Genomic DNA, 21,263 nt, shown 5'->3' on the forward strand with positions numbered 1-21,263 from the left:
ACAAGGAAGAAATTTTCATGGAACATGGTCAAGCCAGGAGGCTTGTCTACACATCAACATACTGGAATTAAGGGCCATATACAATGGCCTACGACAAGCAGAGAATCTTCTTCGCGACCTACCGGTTCTGATTCAATCAGACAACGTCACAGCCGTGGCTCATGTAAACCGCCAAGGCGGGACAAGGAGCAGAGTGGCAATGGCGGAAGCCACAAGGATTCTGCGCTGGGCGGAAAATCACGTAAGCGCTCTGTCAGCAGTCTTCATTCCGGGAGTGGACAACTGGGAAGCAGACTTCCTCAGCAGACACGATCTCCATCCAGGAGAATGGGGACTTCATCAAGAAGTTTTTGCAGAGATAACAAGTCTTTGGGGACTTCCTCAAATAGACATGATGGCGTCACGCCTCAACAAGAAGCTTCGGAGGTATTGTGCCAGGTCAAGGGACCCTCAGGCTGTAGCGGTAGATGCCCTGGTGACACCATGGGTGTTTCAGTCGGTCTATGTATTCCCTCCTCTTCCTCTCATCTCCAAAATATTGAGAATCATAAGAAGACAAAGAGTGCAGACAATACTCGTTGTTCCAGATTGGCCTCGAATGGCCTGGTATTCAGATCTTCAGGAGATGCTCACAGAAGATCCATGGCCTCTTCCTCTCAGGGAGGACCTGTTGCAGCAGGGGCCCTGCGTGTTCCAAGACTTACTGCGGTTACGTTTGACGGCATGGCGGTTGAACACCGAATCCTAGCTGGGAAAGGTATTCAGGAGGAAGTCATCCCTACTCTGATAAGGGCCAGGAAGGAGGTGACGGCGAAACATTATCACCGTATCTGGAGGAAATATGTTTCTGGTTGTGAAGCCAAGAATGCTCTGGGCCATTTTCTCCACTTTCTACAGATAGGAGTGGATATGGGCCTGAAGTTAGGCTCCATTAAGGTACAGATTTTGGCCCTATCTATATTCTTTCAGAAGGAATTGGCTTCTCTCCCAGAAGTCCAGACTTTTGTAAAGGGAGTGCTGCACATCCAGCCTCCTTTTGTGTCCCCAGTGGCACCATGGGACCTTAACGTGGTGTTACAGTTCCTTAAGTCACACTGTTTTGAACCTCTTCAAACAGTTGAGTTGAAATTTCTCACTTGGAAAGTGGTCATGTTGTTAGCCTTGGTATCTGCGAGGCGAGTGTCTGCATTGGCGGCTTTGTCTCACAAAAGCTCCTATCTGATTTTCCATGTGGATAGAGCAGAGTTGAGGACTCGTCCTCAATTTCTGCCTAAGGTGGTTTCATTGTTTCATATGAACCAACCTATTGTGGTGCCTGTGGCTACGGGGGACTTGGAGGATTCCAAGCCTCTTGATGTAGTCAGGGCCTTAAAAGTTTATGTAGCCAGGACGGCTCGAGTTAGGAAAACAGAGGCACTGTTTGTCCTGTATGCAGCCAACAAGGTTGGCGCTCCTGCTTCTAAGCAGACTATTGCCCGCTGGATCTGTAACACGATTCAGCAGGCTCATTCTACGGCTGGATTGCCGTTACCAAATTCGGTAAAGGCCCATTCCACTAGGAAGGTGGGCTCTTCTTGGGCGGCTGCCCGAGGTGTCTCGGCATTACAACTTTGCCGAGCAGCTACTTGGTCGAGTTCAAACACTTTTGCTAAATTCTACAAGTTTGATACCTTGGCTGACGAGGACCTCATGTTTGCTCAATCGGTGCTGCAGAGTCATCCGCACTCTCCCGCCCGGTCTGGAGCTTTGGTATAATCCCCATGGTCCTTACGGAGTCCCCAGCATCCTCTAGGACGTAAGAGAAAATAAGATTTTAAACCTACCGTTAAATCTTTTTCTCCTAGTCCGTAGAGGATGCTGGGCGCCCGTCCCAGTGCGGACTAAATTCTTCAAGACTTTTATATAGTTTTTGCTTACATAAGGGTTATGTTACAGTTTTGATCAGTCTCGGGCTGATGCTGTTTTGTTTCATACTGTTAACTGGTTCGTATATTCCATGTTATACGGTGTGGATGGTGTGGGCTGGTATGAATCTTGCCCTTAGATTAACAAAAATCCTTTCCACGTACTGTCCGTCTCCTCTGGGCACAGTTTCTCTAACTGAGGTTTGGAGGAGGGGCATAGAGGGAGGAGCCAGTGCACACCCATTCTAAAGTCTTTAGAGTGCCCATGTCTCCTGCGGAGCCCGTCTATACCCCATGGTCCTTACGGAGTCCCCAGCATCCTCTACGGACTAGGAGAAAAAGATTTACCGGTAGGTTTAAAATCGGATATTTGCCCATTAGCTAACAAATTTGCTGCTGCGATCAGGTCTGTGTACAGTTCCCCATAAAGACTTTACAACAAAAAGTGGAAAACCATCCAGGGCCGTCTTTTCGTATGGGCTCAATGGGCTCTTGCCCAAGGGCCCAGGAGTATAATGGCCCAAGGCTGATAGCTGAGGGTCCCCTCTTTCCTGGGGTACCAGATTTTTGAAAATCGGCACTGGGGAACCAGAGATATCTGACTTGAAAGCAGTGGTCCCCAACCAAGCCTGTTAATTGCTCTTCCCAGTCTGATATCTCGGGATCTGTCTGACTTAAGGTATTTCTGAGGATATAAGCCAAAAGCTGCGACTCTCCCCTTTTGGAGAACACTAGCAGCTTGTCTCTACTATGCCCAGAACCAAAGATTTCAGCCTTCAAGCAGCTGGTCCCTGCTCCAGCGCCACACACCTAATATGCAGTTTTAGATTTTCATTGGTGAATTGCTCTGGCTCCTGAAGTCTGATCCCCAAGTCCCCAAAACCTTCTGAAAGGTGGGACTCTAGTTTTTTTTATCCCATTCAAAGCTAAGAAATATATTTTCAGGAACTTGAGATATCTGCAGTCAAGCAAGCTGCCATCCCACCGGAAAATGATAAATATTAAGCCCACTCCACTATCCACCCCTCCCCTACGTATTAAACACACCCTACCACTCTGGAAGTCATGTACCAGGGCTTCTTCATTCAGCCCAATGCCCCCTTTTACAGTTTCGCCGCATCTGTGCAGTAAAGGAGTAATTAGCAGAAATTACTGTTCCAGGTCCTACATGCTGAGCGGAAGATAGAACAACCCCTACCGCCCGCAGGACATCAAAGCTGTGCTGATAGCACCCCCCACCCCTACCGCTGGAGGATGGGTAGGGGGCCCAGTGCATTGCTGTGCCCAGGGGCCTACACTGCTGTTAAGACGGCCCTGAAACCATTGCCAGAAAACCATCAATTGCATCACTATTGTGGGACACAGAAATGCTGAAAGTCGGTTAGGGAAGTATGGTGGGGCTAAGAAGCACATGTCAAGGGCCGAGTTAATAAAGGAAGCATGAGACCTACACCATCTATGGCAAAACTACGTGTGGCAAACCAGCGATGACTGCTAATCAATGATGGTCAATGTTTTCCTCCTAACATCTATAAGCAAACTTTGGTTTGTTTATCAATTGGTAGGTTTGCTAAGGCCATAAAGACAGTTTTACATAGAAACATAGAATTTGACAGCAGGTGAGAACCACTTGGCCCATCTAGTCTGCCCATGCACACACTAGGGTTCATATTTGTCAGAAGCCAATTAACCTACCAGTGTATTTTTGTATTGTGGGAGGAAACCGGAGTACCCAGAGGAAACCCATGCCAGTACGGGGAGAATATACAAACTCCATACAGTTAGGGCCATGATGGGAATCAAATCCATGACCTCAGTGCTGTGAGGCAGTAATGCTAATCATTACACCATCCGATCTTATTAAAAAAAATCAATATCTGGCAAAGATTAATTGGCTTCTGACAAAAATGAGCCCAGTGTGTGTCTATCTGACAGCAAATTTAGGGTGTAGTATGTTATGCCGGCGGTCGGGCTCCCGGCGGCCAGCATACCGGTGCCGGAATCCCGACTGCCGGCATACTGACTGCTGGGCGAGCGCAAATGAGCCCCTTGCGGGCTCGCTGCGCTCCCCTCCAGGGGGGTCGTGGACCCCCAAGAGGGAGAAAAGCTGTCGGTATGCCGGCAGTCGGGATTCCGTCGCCGGTATGCTGGTCATCGGGAGCCTGGCCGCCGGCAAACTGAAGACCACCCCAAATTTAGAGGCAAAGTTCAAATGGGGCAGCGACTCATGAAAGATTAAGCAAGTGTGACTAGAGTTGCTAGCAGTGCTTGGAGACCACACTTCCGGCACCCTGTCGAAAGTTTTGCCAGTACAAAAAAACAGTGCCAGAACAGGCCAGGAACGCAGCTCTATCAGCATATCAGACCAGCCCATATTAATGTGACCATATAATATAAAAATATATAAAAAATGCATAATAGAATTCTTTGATGATTGCTGCATGGCAGTTTTACATTATACAGCAGACACTAAAGGAGAGATGTATCAAATCTTCATGAGAGATACAGTGGAGTAGTTGCCCATAGCAACCAATGGGCTTTTAGGTCTCATTTATCTAGCATAACAGAAGCTGATTGATTGCTATAGGCAATGTCTCCACTTCATCCCTCTTGAAGTTTTGTTCTACCTTCCTTTGTGTAATAAATCTGTGAAGGAGAGATGTATCAAACCTAAAAAATATATAAAGTGGAGAAGCTGCCCATAGCAACAAATACATTTGTCATATTATGGACTATGCTATATAAGTGAACAGTAGAATCTGAGTGGTTGCTATGGGCAATTTCTCTACTTTTTCTCTTTTGAAGGTTTGATACATCTCCTCATACTATGTACTAGATTGTATTTCCTCATTCACATGTCTATTCCATACACCTAAACCAGTGATGGGCCACACACAGCCCTCCATGCCCCCACTGGCAACCCCCCAGCTCCTTCCTGCTTTGTTGTGATATTTGTTTGGCATAGCTTGTATGAAAGACCTGTTGATATTATATTACAGTTAGGCATCTCTTTCCTTGATTAAAGAATATATTAAATTACTTTGCTATTTAGATTAAGATTAATGTACAGCCCTTGTGGCAGTTAGAGGGCTGCCCAATGTGGCCCATGAAGTGTATTAGGCTGCCTATCAATTACCTAGACCCATTCTCATAGTTACACTCCACAACACGTTTCATTATGAGAAGCTGTGCCTGTATGTTTCCTTTGGACATGATCAAGGGTTAAAGTGAAGCGGATCTGTGTTTCATCCATTGTATTGGAATGGAGAACGCATTCCGCCTCAGTCGGCCCACCTCACCCAGCCTCAGTTCACTTTCTCTTCCTGCTGTGCGGCTGCTGTGTGATAACAGATGCCTCGCTGTGGGCCAGCCATATCAATAGATGTGGTGGGTAGGTGGTACTACAATGACATGGCACACTTTAGCCTCCTATGGCAGGCCAGGAATGGGACGGGATGACATCACGATGAGATGTCGGTTTTGGTGTTGCGGTGTGGAGAAGAGCTTTTTTGATCTGTTATGTCAATGTGATGGGGGTATGTTTGGGGTAGGCAGGGATCACTGGGGCCGGGGGAAAGATAAAAAAAATGGAGGAAAAGGGGGAGGGGCAGCAGTACTTGGGACATAAGATCAATACACACATAAAGGTAGGATCAGTCACAGGGCATGATGATGGTGCTGGAGAGATGCAGCCGGAATTGAGGCTGGAGAGATACAGAGGGAATGAGGCTGGAGAAACATTGGGGTAGTGAGGCTGGAGAGACATGGTGGGTGAGGCTGGAAAGACATGAGCGTGGTGAGGCTAGAGATACAGGGGCAAAAGGCTGGAAAGACAGGGGTGGATAAGGCTGGAAAGACAGCGGGGATGAGGATAGAGGCATACAGGGGGATGAGGTTGTAGAGACGCAAGGGGGATAAGGCTGGAGCGACACAGAGGATGGATGAGGCTGCATGATATTCACAACTGGCAGAAATAGAAGGAAAAGGATGGGACAGAGTAATATTCATTAAAACACCAATTCTAAAGTAAACATATTACTGATACAAATGGTATACCAAATTAGCAAATAGATTTAATAAAACAAAACTGTTTGATCAGAGAAATTCACATTCCGCCATGCCCCAGGAATTTTATTACCATGTATTATCTGGTTGAACCTCCGTTGTGTGATGAGAACTTTGGGGGTCATTCCGACCCGTTCGCTCGCTGCAGTTTATCGCAGCGATCGGGTCGGAACTGCGCATACCGGACGGCCGAAGGCCGTCGTTCCCTAATGATCGCCTCTGCCTGATTGACAGGCAGAGGCGGTCGCTGGGCGGGAGGGGGCGTCACGGCAGTGTTTGGCTACCGTTTTGGGGGCACGGTCTGTGCGGAGAACGGCCCGCAGCAGCTGTGTGATGTCACACACAGCCGCTGCGACCGGGGGCAGCGACAAGCAACTCCTGGTCAGCCACAGGAGCTGCGCTGGCTGGAGTTGCTCAACAAGTACAAAAGCATCGCCGCTGTGCGATGCTTTTGTACTTGTGCGGGGGGAAGGGGGGCCGGACAGACATGCGGGGTGGGCTAGCCCTGTGCTGGGCGTCCCCCAGCATGTCTGGGAACATGATCGTAGCTGTGCTAAATTTAGCACAGCTACAATCAACTCGGAATGACCCCCTTTGTTCTATTCCTACGCAAACTTTTGCATAGTAAATACCAGCACAAGACACTGGGCCTATTTCAGATCTGATAGCTGGGCTGCGTTTTTTGCTGTCCTGTGATCAGATAGTCGCCGCCTACATGGGGAGTGTATTTTTGCCGTGCAAGTGTGTGATCACGTGTAGCTGAGCTGCAAAAAATAAGAGTTTATATACCTACCGGTAAATCCTTTTCTCGTAGTCCGTAGAGGATGTGGGGGTCCACATTAGTACCATGGGGTATAGACGGGTCCACCAGGAGCCATAGACACTTTAAGAGTTTAATAGTGCGGGCTGGCCCCTCCCTCTATGCCCATCCTACCACACTCAGTCTAGAAACTGTGCCCGAGGAGACGGACATACTTCGAGAGAAGGAAATACACAGATAGTGGTGAGATTTACACCAGCTCACATATAACAAAAGGAAAGCAAAGCTAACCAACAAGAAACAATTCAGCAACGGCTGAACCAACAATACTTAACCAAGTAACAATGCAGGAATACGAAGCACTGGGCGGGCGCCCAGCATCCTCTACGGACTACGAGAAAAGGATTTACCGATTTACCGGTAGGTATATAAAATCCTATTTTCTCTTACGTTCTAGAGGATGCTGGGGTCCAATTTAGTACCATGGGGATGTACCAAAGCTCCCAGTACGGGAGGGAGAGTGCTGAGGATCCTGCAGAACAGATTGACCAAACTTTAGGTCCTCAGAGGCTAAAGTATCGAACTTGTAGAACTTAGCAAACGTGTTTGACCCTGACCAAGTAGCTGCTCGGCAAAGCTGAAGAGCCAAGACACCCCGGGCAGCCACTCAGGTAGAACCCACTTTACGGGTAGAGTGGACCTGAACTGATTTTGGAATCGGCAATCCAGTTGTAGAATAAGCATTCTGGATAGTAAGCCTGATCCAGCGAGAAATTGTCTGCTTAGAAGGACACCCAATCTTGTTAGGATCATAAAGGACAAATAGTGCGTCCGACTTCCTGTGACGAGCCATTCTCTTCACATATATATCTTCAAAGCCCGCACAACATCCAAGGACTTTGAGGTAATAGAGGTGTCAGTAGCCACTGGCACCACAATAGGTTGGTTGATATGAAAAGCCGATACAACCTTTGGAAGAAATTGCTGACGGGTTCTGAGCTCAGCTCTATCCTCATGGAAAATCAAGTAGGGGCTCTTGTGCGACAATGCCCCCAATTCCGACACACGTCTTGCAGATGCCAATGCCAACAGTGTAACCGCCTTCCAAGTAAGAAACTTTACATCTGCCTCCTGTAAAGGGTCGAATCAATCCGATTGCAGGAACTGCAGCACCACATTAAGATCCCAAGGTGTCGTAGGGGGCACAAAGGAGGGCTGGATGTGCAGAACTCCTTTCAAGAATGTCTGAACCTCAGGCAGAGCAGCCAATTATTTCTAGAAGAAAATGGACAAGGCCGAAATCTGGACCTTTATGGAGCCCAAGCGTAGGCCCACATCCACACCCACTTGCAGAAAGAGGAGAAAACGTCCCAATTGAAACTCCGCCGATGGAAACTGTTTGGATTCACACCAAGACACATACTTCTTCCAAATCCGATGGTAATGCTTAGACGTTACTCCCTTCCTAGCTTGGATCAGAGTAAGAATGACCTTGTTTGGAATGCCCTTCCGAGCTAAGATCTGGCATTCAACCTCCATGCCGTCAAACGTAGCCACGTTAAGGCTTGATAGGCGAACGGCCCCTGTAGTAGAAGGTCCTCGCGGAGAGGAAGAGGCTTCGGATCCTCCATCAGTAATTCCAGAAGATCCGGCCAGTCCGGAGCAATGAGGATTGCCTGAACTCTCGTTCTTTTTATTAGTTTTAGAATCCTTGGGATGAGTGGAAGAGGAGGGAACACATATACGGACTGGAACACCCACAGAGTTTCCAGGGCATCCACTGCCATTGCTTGCGGGTCCTGTAACCTGGAACAGGACCACCGAAGCTTCTTGTTGAGGCGAGAGGCCATCATGTCTATCTGAGGTACGCCCCATCGGCTTGTTAACTCTGCGAATACCTCTGGGTGGAGGCCCCATTCTCCTGGATGGAGATCGTGTCTGCTGAGGAAGTCCGCTTCCCAGTTGTCCACTACCGGAATGAAGATCGCTGACAATGCCACCGCGTGTCTTTCTGCCCAGAGGAGGATTCTTGTTACCTCTGACATTGAGCTCTGCTTTTCGTTCTGCCTTGTCTGTTTATGTAGGACACCGCTGTGACGTTGTCCAACTGAACTTGAATGGCTTGATCCTACAGAAGGTGTGCCGCTTGTAGAAGGCCATTATATATGGCCCTCAGTTCCAGAACATTTATTGGAAGTAGAGACTCCTGAATTGACCACCTTCCTTGGAAGTTTCCACCCCGGGTGACTGCTCCCCAACCTCTGAGACTTGCATCTGTGGTTAGAAGAATCCAATTCTGAATCCTGAATCTGCGTCCCTCGAGTACGTGAGAAGTTTGGAGCCACCAGAAGAGTGAAATTCTGGCTTTTAGCGACAGGCATATCTGCTGGTGCATGTGGAGATGCGATCCCAACCACTTGTCCAGGAGATCCAGCTGGAAGAAATGTGCATGGAATCTTCTGTACTGTAGATCCTTGTAGGATGCTACTGTCTTTCACAGAAGGCGAATGCACTGATGAACCGATACCCGGGCTGGCCTCAGGACACCCCGGACCATTGATTGGATCACCAACGCTTTCTCCATGTCACAACTGAGGGCCTGAGCTGACGGAAGGCAGCCTCAGCTGTAGGGGCTGAGATGTACCGGAACCTGGGAGGTTGTATCAGACCCCTGGACATGTAAGTAACATGAAGAGAAACCGCCCGAAGGCGTGACCACGACAACTTGAGTAAAAGTCAATGATATTTATTTATGACAAACTCCATGCATCACAGAAGCAGTAAAAAGTAACATAAAAATCAGCAGAGAAATAATAATACAGTTCCTGGGTACTACAGGGTGGCAGGGGCCACAGAGCTCTGGTGGTATGAGACAGTTCTTATTATCTGCAAGTTGGAAAGTCCTTACCAGGCTCAACTGTAGCAATGAGGAAAGCCCAGGGTCGTACCAGCTGGTGTTCCAGGGAAAGCTGGACTGCTGTAGATAAAATGCTGCTGTGGGTACTGGTTAGAACCAGACAGGTGTTGGCACGGAGTGGATACTGGCTGGAACCAGTTAAATAATAAATAAAGCTTGAGAGCGATGCAATGTAGATGAAATGTAGAATTTGAGAGCGGAGAAATAATAATACCGGTGGAGAGTGGTAAACTGCAGAAAGGACACCGGCCCTTTAAGAGAAGCTGTACACTGCTGGAAGCTGAGCTGGAAGCAGGTGATGTTGTAACTGGAAACAGGTGAGTCCAGTATGGATCGGAGAGTCAGGCTACACCGCAGATGGAATGCTGGTGCGGGTCTCTATAGCAGAAGTCTGGAGACAGGAGCTGGAACCTGGAAGACATTCACAGAAGAGAGACAAACTGGAACTAGGTTTGACAACCAAAGCACTGACGCCTTCCTTGCTCAGGCACAACCTATTTATACCTGCAGCAAGGAAGGCATTGGCTAGGCAATTATGCAAATTAATAATACTGACAACGGATTGGTAGGAATGATCAGCTGACAGAATCCAAGATGGCTGCGCCCATGCAGACACTTGGAGGGAAGTTTGGATTGTAATCCATGTGGTCTGGAAAACAGTAATGGCGGCGCCGGCCACCGGAGACGCCAGGCTGACAGATGCACATCCGACCACGCGGACACAGCGGAGGCCGCAGCTGACGTAATCGCCACTCTGAATGCAGAAGCTCAGGGACGGCGGCGGAGGCCGCGGGAGACGCCATGCCAGATGTATAAGGCGTTACTGTGACTGCGTCCAGAGAGACAGGAGAGGATGCGGGAATGTGCACATCAGGATAACAGATGGGATCCGGTCCTGGAGCGCTGAGCCAGCCTTAGGAGGCATCTGATAGGTAAGAAATGGCGTCCAGATACCCGGATCGTGACAGCACCCCCCCCTTTAGGAGTGGCCCCAGGACACTTCTTTGGCTTTTGAGGAAACTTGGAATGGAATCTCCGGACCAAGGCAGGAGCATGGACATCAGAAGCATTGGTCCATGAACGTTCCTCAGGGCCATAACCCTTCCAGTCAATAAGATACTGAAGTTGACCGTAACGGTGACGTGAGTCCAGGATCTTGGCTACTTCATACTCAACGCCTCGTTGAGTTTGGACTTTCGGAGTTGGAGGAAGTGAGGAATGAAACCGATTCAAGATTAGCGGTTTCAACAGGGAAACATGGAATGTCCTGGGTATCTTTAAGAAGGGAGGCAACTGGAGTCTGTAAGCAACAGGATTGATGACTTGATCAATTTTAAAAGGACCGATGTAGCGAGGTGCAAACTTCATACTGGGAACTCTTAACCTCAAATTCTTCGTGGATAACCATACCCGATCACCCACCTTGAGAGCAGGAACTGCTCGACGCTTCTTATCCGCAAACTTCTTGTACCTGAACGATGCCTTGAGCAGAGCTGATCGTACGCTCTTCCAGATATTGGCAAACTGATGCAAGGTGATATCCACTGCGGGAACAGAAGTTGCTGGAAGCGGTTGGAACTCAGGGACTTTAGGGTGGAATCCAAAGTTGGTGAAGAATGGTGTTGAAGAAGATGAAGAATGATACTGGTTGTTATGACAGAACTCGGCCCAGGGAAGTAATTGAACCCAGTCATCTTGAGAGGAGGACACATAGATGCGGAGGAAGGACTCCAAGTCCTGATTCACCCTCTCAGTTTGACCATTGGTCTGAGGATGGTAAGCCGTGGAAAACTTTAGCTTGACTTGGAGGGCTTGACATAAACTTCGCCAGAATTTGGCTGTGAATTGAACTCCTCGATCTGAGATAATTTCTTCTGGAAGACCGTGGAGTCGAAAGATCTCTTGTATGAATACTTGAGCCAACTTGGAAGCTGACGGAAGACCGGTGAGAGGAATGAAGTGTGCCATCTTGGTGAACCGGTCAACTACCACCCAGATGGTATTAAACTTGTTGCACATGGGCAAATCTGTAATAAAATCCATCGACAAATGGGTCCATGGTCGACGGGGAACAGATAGTGGAACCAGTTGCCCCGCAGGCGACTGGCGGGATACTTTATGTTGAGCACACTTTGGGCAAGATGCAATAAACTCCAAAACGTCCTTTTTCAGAGTTGGCCACCAATAAGACCTAGAGATAAACTCCAGGGTTTTTTGGATACCTGTATGTCCGGCAAAGCAGGAAGCATGGGCCCAATGCATGAGCTTCTTCCTTAGTGTCGGCTTCACAAAACTTTTCCCTGATGGGGGCGTAGAGTCCATCCCTACCGTGGAGAATGCCAACGGATTTATAATAGGATGCTTGTCTGAAGACTCTGACTCATTTTCTTGCTCCCATGAGCGGGAAAGGGCATCGGCCTTGCGATTCTGAGAGCCCGGACAGAACTGGAGTTTAAAGTCGAACCTGGAAAAGAAAAGTGCCCATCTGGCCTGACGAGGGTTGAGACATTGTGCGCCTTTCAGATATAGAAGGTTCTTGTGGTCTGTAAGGATGGTGATTGAATGAGAAGCTCCCTCCAACAGATATCTCCACTCCTCTAGAGCGAGCTTGATGGCTAGCAACTCCTGGTCGCCAATGGCATAGTTGCGCTCCGCTGGGGAGAACTTCCGTGAGAAGAAACTGCAAGGATGTAAATGGCCATCTTTAGCCCTCTGAGATAACACCGCTCCTACTCCAACGGAGGAGGCATCCACCTCTAGGATGAAAGGAGAGTCGATGTCAGGCTGTTTCAGGACAGGCGCAGAGATGAACCTCTGTTTTAAAAGATGAAAAGCTTGCATGGCTTCTTCAGACCACTTGGACGGGTTAGCACCCTTCTTGGTGAAAGCAGTAATAGGCGCCACAATGGTGGAAAAGTCTCGTATAAACTTTCGGTAATAATTGGCGAACCCTAAGAACCTCTGGACCCCTTTGAGGGTTAAGGGTACCGGACAATTCTGGATTGCTTGTAGTTTCTCAGGATCCATCTCTAGTCCGGAACCGGACACAATGTACCCTAGAAACGGAATGGACTTGACTTCAAAGACGCATTTCTCTAATTTGCAATAGAGATGATTGACACGGAGACGGGACAGAACCTCCTTTACCCAAAAACGATGTTCCTCTAAATTGTTGGCAAAAATGAGGATATCGTCTAGATAGACCACGACATGACGGTATAGAATGTCTCTGAAGATCTCATTGACGAAATGCTGGAAGACAGCTGGAGCATTGCTCAATCCGAAGGGCATGACGAGGTACTCGTAATGACCGTCACGGGTGTTAAATGCGGTCTTCCACTCGTCACCCTCACGGATCCGGATGAGATTGTATGCACCTCTCAAGTCCAGCTTTGTAAAGATGGTAGCTCCGCTAACTCTGTCAAAGAGCTCAGTAATCAGGGGTAAAGGATAGCGGTTCTTAATGGTAATGTCGTTCAAACCTCTGTAGTCGATGCACGGCCGCAGACCACCATCTTTCTTTTTTACAAAAAAGAAGCCTGCGCCGGCTGGAGAAGAAGAAGGTCGAATGAACCCCTTTGCTAGGTTCTCTTTAATGTATTCCTCCATAGAATGCGTCTCGGGCAGAGACAACGGATAAGTTCGGCCTCGAGGTGGAACCTTCCCTGGAACGAGATCAATCGGGCAGTCCCATTCTCTATGAGGAGGAAGGATATCAGCAGAAGCTTTACTGAACACATCCGTGAAATCTTGATATGGAGGAGGTGGAACATCAGACGACCTGGGGGAGGAAGAACAGACAGGCAACACTTTAAACAAACATGTCTCAGCACAGGAGGGACCCCATGCCAGGATTTGCGTAGTCGTCCAATCAATTGTAGGATTGTGAAGACGGAGCCATGGAAGGCCCAGGACCACAGGATGTGTGGCTCTTGGAATCACTAAAAGTGAAATAAGTTCGGAATGAAGAACTCCCACTCTCAGACGAACTGGTAGAGTCCTTAGAGCAATAACTGTATCAAAAATTTTACTGCCATCCACGGCAGTTAAGGAAAAGGAGGAAGGAAGTCTCTCGGTGGGTAGGGACCACCGTTTAACATAGGCTTCGGTAATAAATGCTCCGGAATCCAGGAGGGCAATGACGTTCTGATAACGTTGAGCAACTTGAAGCGAGACTGGGAGATTACAATCTTGAGGAGATGGAGAGGACATCATTACTCCTAGCCGGCCCTCTCCTTGACGAGCTAGGACTTGGAGTCCCGGACGTTTGGGACAGGCATTAATGGTGTGAGACGGAGCTGCACAATAAAGACAGAGAGACTCGGAGAGACGTCTTCGGCGCTCAGCAGGAGTTAAACGGGAACGGCCAATTTGCATGGGTTCATCTTTAGTTGGTGACAGTTGGCGAGGAGGAGGAGCAGAAGATTTTGGAGCAGATGATCTTCCACGCTCAGTTGCTCTCTCTCTGAAACGTAAGTCAACTTTTGTACAAAGTGAGATTAGCTCATCTAACTTGGAGGGTAAGTCTCTGGTAGCTAACTCATCTTTAATACGCTCGGATAAACCATGCCAGAATGCAGCATACAGGGCCTCGTCGTTCCATGCCAGTTCAGATGCCAGGATCTGGAACTGTATAAGATATTGTCCTACAGTATGTGATCCCTGGCGTAAACGGAGAATCTCAGACGAAGCTGAAGTTACCCGGCCTGGCTCGTCGAAGATGCGCCTGAATGTTGACACGAATGCAGTGTAAGAAGATAGCAGGATGTCGGACCTCTCCCATAACGGTGATGCCCAGTCAAGGGCTGAGCCACTGAGAAGTGAGATGATGTAGGCAATTTTTGTACGGTCACTGGGAAAATTGCCAGGTTGTAGCTCAAACTGAATCTCACACTGGTTGAGAAATCCCCTGCAGAATCTTGGAGATCCGTCAAATTTTGCTGGCGTTGGAAGATGAAGACGTGGAGCAGAAATGGGTAAGGTGGGTGGGGTTATAACTGGAGTCACTGTGGTTGACGCACCAGAAGCGCCTGATCCACGGAGAGTTGTCTGAATCCCATCCAGCCGAGTAGAGAGATCCTGGAGACAGTGGATGATGTGGCCCTGTGCAGCCTCCTGATGTTCTAGTCGGGCTGCCAGTTCTTGCATCGGCCTGGCCGCTTGATCCTGGTCTCCGGCTGGATTCATTAGGTCAGTGCTTACTGTCACAACTGAGGGCCTGAGCTGACGGAAGGCAGCCTCAGCTGTAGGGGCTGAGATGTACCGGAACCTGGGAGGTTGTATCAGACGCCTGGACATGTAAGTAACATGAAGAGAAACCGCCCGAAGGCGTGACCACGACAACTTGAGTAAAAGTCAATGATATTTATTTATGACAAACTCCATGCATCACAGAAGCAGTAAAAAGTAACATAAAAATCAGCAGAGAAATAATAATACAGTTCCTGGGTACTACAGGGTGGCAGGGGCCACAGAGCTCTGGTGGTATGAGACAGTTCTTATTATCTGCAAGTTGGAAAGTCCTTACCAGGCTCAACTGTAGCAATGAGGAAAGCCCAGGGTCGTACCAGCTGGTGTTCCAGGGAAAGCTGGACTGCTGTAGATAAAATGCTGCTGTGGGTACTGGTTAGAACCAGACAGGTGTTGGCACGGAGTGGATACTGGCTGGAACCAGTTAAATAATAAATAAAGCTTGAGAGCGATGCAATGTAGATGAAATGTAGAATTTGAGAGCGGAGAAATAATAATACCGGTGGAGAGTGGTAAACTGCAGAAAGGACACCGGCCCTTTAAGAGAAGCTGTACACTGCTGGAAGCTGAGCTGGAAGCAGGTGATGTTGTAACTGGAAACAGGTGAGTCCAGTATGGATCGGAGAGTCAGGCTACACCGCAGATGGAATGCTGGTGCGGGTCTCTATAGCAGAAGTCTGGAGACAGGAGCTGGAACCTGGAAGACATTCACAGAAGAGAGACAAACTGGAACTAGGTTTGACAACCAAAGCACTGACGCCTTCCTTGCTCAGGCACAACCTATTTATACCTGCAGCAAGGAAGGCATTGGCTAGGCAATTATGCAAATTAATAATACTGACAACGGATTGGTAGGAATGATCAGCTGACAGAATCCAAGATGGCTGCGCCCATGCAGACACTTGGAGGGAAGTTTGGATTGTAATCCATGTGGTCTGGAAAACAGTAATGGCGGCGCCGGCCACCGGAGACGCCAGGCTGACAGATGCACATCCGACCACGCGGACACAGCGGAGGCCGCAGCTGACGTAATCGCCACTCTGAATGCAGAAGCTCAGGGACGGCGGCGGAGGCCGCGGGAGACGCCATGCCAGATGTATAAGGCGTTACTGTGACTGCGTCCAGAGAGACAGGAGAGGATGCGGGAATGTGCACATCAGGATAACAGATGGGATCCGGTCCTGGAGCGCTGAGCCAGCCTTAGGAGGCATCTGATAGGTAAGAAATGGCGTCCAGATACCCGGATCGTGACATTCCACTGGTAGAAACACTTTCTGCACTTCCGTGTCAAGAATCATCCCAGGAAGGCTAGTCTCCTTGTCGGCTCCAAATGTGACTTTGGAAGGTTCAAGGTCCACCCGTGATCCTGAAGTAGTTGAGTTGAGAGAGCAATACTCTGCAACAGTCTCTCCCTGGAAGATGCCGTCAGTGCCGTTTCTAGGGGCGGGCGAGCCGTGCAACTGCACGGGGCGCCCGCCGCGGCACTTAGTTACTCCTTCTTGCCTCTCCCGAGCGCTCCTGCTCGGGGGGCGGAGTTTCGCACAATGACGCGTTGCGTCGTGACGTCACGACGCAAACGCGTCATTCCGCAAAGCCCCGCCCCCCGAGCAGGAGCGCTCGGGAGAGGCGAGAAGGAGAAGCAAGAAGGAGGAGGCGGCCGGCGCGGGACGTGAGGCGGCGGGACCGAAGAGCGGGAAGACGTAAGTATTCTCTCTCTCTCTCCCCCTTCCTTCTCCTCAGCTTGAAACCTGCCTGCCGCTGCCGCACTGTGTAAAATGGGGGCACCTGCCTATGGGGATACCTGCCTGCCCCACTGTGTAATATGGGGGCACCTGCCTATGGGGATACCTGCCTGCCACACTGTGTAATATGGGGGCACCTGCCTATGGGGATACCTGCCTGCCACACTGTGTAATATGGGGGCACCTGCCTATGGGGATACCTGCCTGCCACACTGTGTAATATGGGGGCACCTGCCTGCGTACTGTGTAATATGGGGGAACCTGCCTGCGTACTGTGTAATATGGGGGCACCTGCCTGCGTATTGTGTAATATGGGGGCATCTGCCTGCGTACTGTGTAATATGGGGGCATCTGCCTGCGTACTGTGTAATATGGGGGCATCTGCCTGCGTACTGTGTAATATGGGGGCATCTGCCTGCGTACTGTGTAATATGGGGGCATCTGCCTGCGTACTGTGTAATATGGGGGCACCTGCCTGCGTACTGTGTAAAATGGGGATATCTGCCTGCCGTGCTGTGTAAAATGGGGATATCTGCCTGCCGTGCTGTGTAAAATGGGGATATCTGCCTGCCGCGCTGTGTAAAATGGGGATATCTGCCTGCCGCGCTGTGTAAAATGGGGATACCTGCCTGCTGCACTTTGTAAAATGGGGATACCTGCCTGCGTACTGTGTAAAATGGGGGCACCTGCCTGCGTACTGTGTAAAATGGGGATACCAGCCTTCCGTGCTGTGTAAAATGGGGACACCTGCCTGCCGCGCTGTGTAAAATGGGGACACCTGCCTGCCGCGCTGTGTAATATGGGGACACTTGCCTGCTGTAATGTGTAAAAAGGGGACATTTTTATTTTTTCCGTACTGTGGTGGGTGTGATGATATCAGATGAGGCCATGCCCACTTTAATGAGACCACGCCCATTTTAATCAGGCCACACACCCTTGTCGGGAGCGCGCGCGCCTACGGCGCGCGCATGCTTTTTCTTTTTATGGCTATATGGGGGGGCACACTTTTTTTTTTTTTTTAGAGCAATAGGGGGGGGGGGGGGGGGCGCATTTTGAAATCTCGCACTGGGAGCCAAATTGTCTAGAAACGGCCCTGGATGCCGTTATCAGTAAATCGTCCAGATATGGAATTATGTTCACTCCCTGCTTGCGGAGGAGGAACATCATCTCCGCCATGACCTTGGTGAATACCCTTGGTGCAGTGGAGAGGCCAAATGCAATGTCTGGAACTGATAGTGACAGTCCTGTAGTGCAAACCGTAAGTAAGCCTGATGAGGCGGCCAGATCGGAATGTGAAGGTACGCATCCTTGATATCCAGGGATACCAGGAATTCCCCCTCCTCCAGACCTGAGATCACCGCTCTCAGCGACTCCATCTTGAATTTAAAATACATTTAAGTAGGGGTTCAATGACTTTAGGTTCGATATTGGTCTTACCGAACCGTCCGTTTCAGAATCACAAACAGGGTGGAGTAATAACCCTTGTGTGTTAGGTGAGGCGGAATTGGAACAATGATATTTGTTCGTACCAACTTTTGAATGGCATCCTGTAGGGTAGTACTTTCTGTCAGCAAAGCTGATAAGCCTGATTTGAAGAATCTGTGAGGTGGGAGTCCCTGAAACTCCAGTCTGTACTCCTGGGCAACAATATCTTTTACCCAGGGGTCTAGGCACGATGACGCCCAGACGTGACTGAAATCTTTTAGTCTTGCTCCCACCTGCCCGATCTCCAGGCTGGGAGGTCCACCATCATGCCAGAGATTTTGAGGAAGCAGAACTTGGTTTCTGTTCTTGGGAACCTGCTGGTGCAGGTTTTCTGGATTTTCCCCGACCTCCTCTAAAGAAGGTGGGGAGGCCTTTGGATTCTTTAAATTTTGCAGTCCGAAAGGACTGCAGTGGAAGCGCAGGATAAGATTTCCGAGTCGGTGCAGCTCCGGAGGGAAGAAAAGTCGACTTACCCGCAGTTGCCGTGGAGATCCACGCATCCAGCGTTTCCCCAAACAGGGCCTGACCTGTGAAGAGTAGGTTCTCCACACTTTTCTTGGATTCCGTCTACGCAGTCCATAGGTGTAGCCAGAGACCTCTACGTGCCGAGACTGCCATGGAAGTAGCCAGTGCATTAAGCAGGCCAATGTCCTTCATGGCCTCCACCATGAATCCTGCAAAATCTTATATGTGACGTAAAAACAAGTCAATGTCACTCCTATCCATAGTATCTAATTCCTCTAGTAATGTGCCTAACCACTTTACTATAGCTTTAGAAATCCACGCACACGCAATAGTGGGCCTTAAAGCCACGCCTGTAGCAGTGTATAGTGATTTGAGCATAGTCTCAATCTTGCGGTCAGCCGGCTCCTTTAAAGCGGTTGAACCGGGGATAGGTAATACCACCTTTTTAGACAACCTAGATCCAAAAGAGTCTACTATAGGTGGGTTTTCCCACTTTTTCCTGTCCTCTTCAGGGAAAGGAAAAGCAATGAGAGTTCTCTTAGGGATCTTGAATTTTTTCTCTGGGTTTTCCCAGGATTTTTCAAACAAGGAGTTTAACTCCTTAGAAGCAGGGAAGGTAAGTGAGGGTTTCTTATTTACGGTAAAATAAGATTCCTCCTCCTGCTCAGGTGCCTTCTCAGTAATGTGTAAAACATCCCTAATGGCTTCAGTCCTTAATTGCACCCCTTTAGCAGGGGATGCATCCCCCCCTGCATATCCCCCTCACCGTCCCCAGTATCAGGGTCGGTATCAGTGTCATCTTGCATTATCTGGGCAAGTGTACACTTTTGTGTGTATATAGGTATATAGGTGTAATTTTTTACGAAGTAGTGGGGGCCAAACACTGTAAACTCATGAACGTCAACAGCTCTATGGTCTTATGCCAAGGAATACCCTCCGGGGTCTCCCGCCATTCCGACACAGACAAGTCCCATCCTTCCTCAGGAATTTGAGCTGTACAGTGTTTAAGTTGGTCTCCAGACACGACACTGACTGTTTCCCCGGACTCTCTACGGATTTCGGAGGTATATCATTCACCTTCTGGAACACTAGTCACGATGTAAAAGAAAGGTTCCCATATGGTATCCAGTTTGCTATAATGATGATTCCGCTTCCTCTAGACCGTATCTCCTACTTTTAGAGGCGCAGACCGGATATGTGCATTGTAGTCCTTCTCCTGACGCTGGTGAACAATCTCTACTCTCTTTTCTACGATGGCTCGAGCTGTTTTGATCCTCTGTTGAAGCTCACGGACCCAGTCAGTTTGAAGCTTTTCAGGATTGGGTCGCTGGGGAATTCAACTCCAAGTCTTGGGCTAATTTGCCCTGTTGGCCAAACATGAGATAATAAGGTGTAAATCCTGTGGAACAGTGTTGTTATTATTATACAGGTAAGTGAGCAATAAGGTCAGCCACTTGGCCCGATCATCCCGTGATAAACTCCTTAACATTCCAATAATAGTTTGGTTAGCTCGCTCACACAGTTTGTTCCTCTGTGGATGGTAAGCCATGGTTCTACCTTTACGGCAGCCATAGTAAGAGCAAAGTTCATAGAACAGTTGTGACTCGAAGGCAGGGCCTTGGTCAGTGAGAATACAGTCTGGATACCCATAGGGTCTGGCAAAGTGTCTGAGAAACAGTTCGGCGGTGGACTTTGTGGTGAGCTCTCTGGCTGGTACCACCACAAGGTATTTACTGTAATGATTGGTCATAGTCAGAGCATATTGATAACCACTGGTACTGGGCTCAAGTTTGACATGGTCCATAGTGACGCTCTGCAATGGATATTGACTCTTGATCGGGTGTAGAGGGTCCTTCTGATTAAGATTAGGACGTCTCTTAAGGCTGCATGGCACACAGTCACAGCACCATTCCTCGATGTCATCCCTCATGCTGATCCAGAAATATCTTCTCCTTATTACTGCTTCCGTCTTTTCGGTGCCAAAGTGCCCTGACTTATCATGATAGGCTTTAAGCAGGAGAGTGGCCCTATCTCTTGGAACTATAATTTGAGTAATAGTCTGATGAGTTCCGGGGTCTATGCTAATGCGCACTAGAAGGCCACGTTTCAGTTGAATGCAGTCACGATGCCTCAACAATTTCACTAACTCCGTCCCGCTTCGGCTCATTGGCTTTTGTTCAACTGGTGCTGCTGTCGTAGTAAGGCCATAAGTTCTTTCAACACTGGACTTTGCTGCTGAATTTCTGCTCAGTCAGTAGTGGAGGCGTCACACTGAAGGCCCTCAGAATGCATATTGGTTGACACAGACAAGGGGTCTGAAGTGACAGTCCCCTTCATTCTCAAGAGTTTGAACATTGGAATCTCAACATTTTCGTTTACATCCCTACTCTCCTCAGCCACATCTGTAGTGGGTAGCTGGGACAGGGCATCAGCATTACCATTTGACTTTCCACTTCTATAGGTCACAGTGTACTGTAACTGAAATTGGCCTGACGGGATACCCATCTAGGCTCAAGGGCTCCTAATAAAGCAGGATCTAGATGAGCCAATGGATTATTATCTGTCATGATGATAAACGGCGTGACAGCTAGATAGTCTTTAAATTTTTCCGTGACAGCACAGATGAGAGCAAGCAACTCCATCTTAAAGGTGCTGTAATTTTCACCATTCAGCTC

Source organism: Pseudophryne corroboree, chromosome 7 (assembly GCF_028390025.1).
Source record: "Pseudophryne corroboree isolate aPseCor3 chromosome 7, aPseCor3.hap2, whole genome shotgun sequence".
Classification (NCBI taxonomy): Eukaryota; Metazoa; Chordata; class Amphibia; order Anura; family Myobatrachidae; genus Pseudophryne; species Pseudophryne corroboree.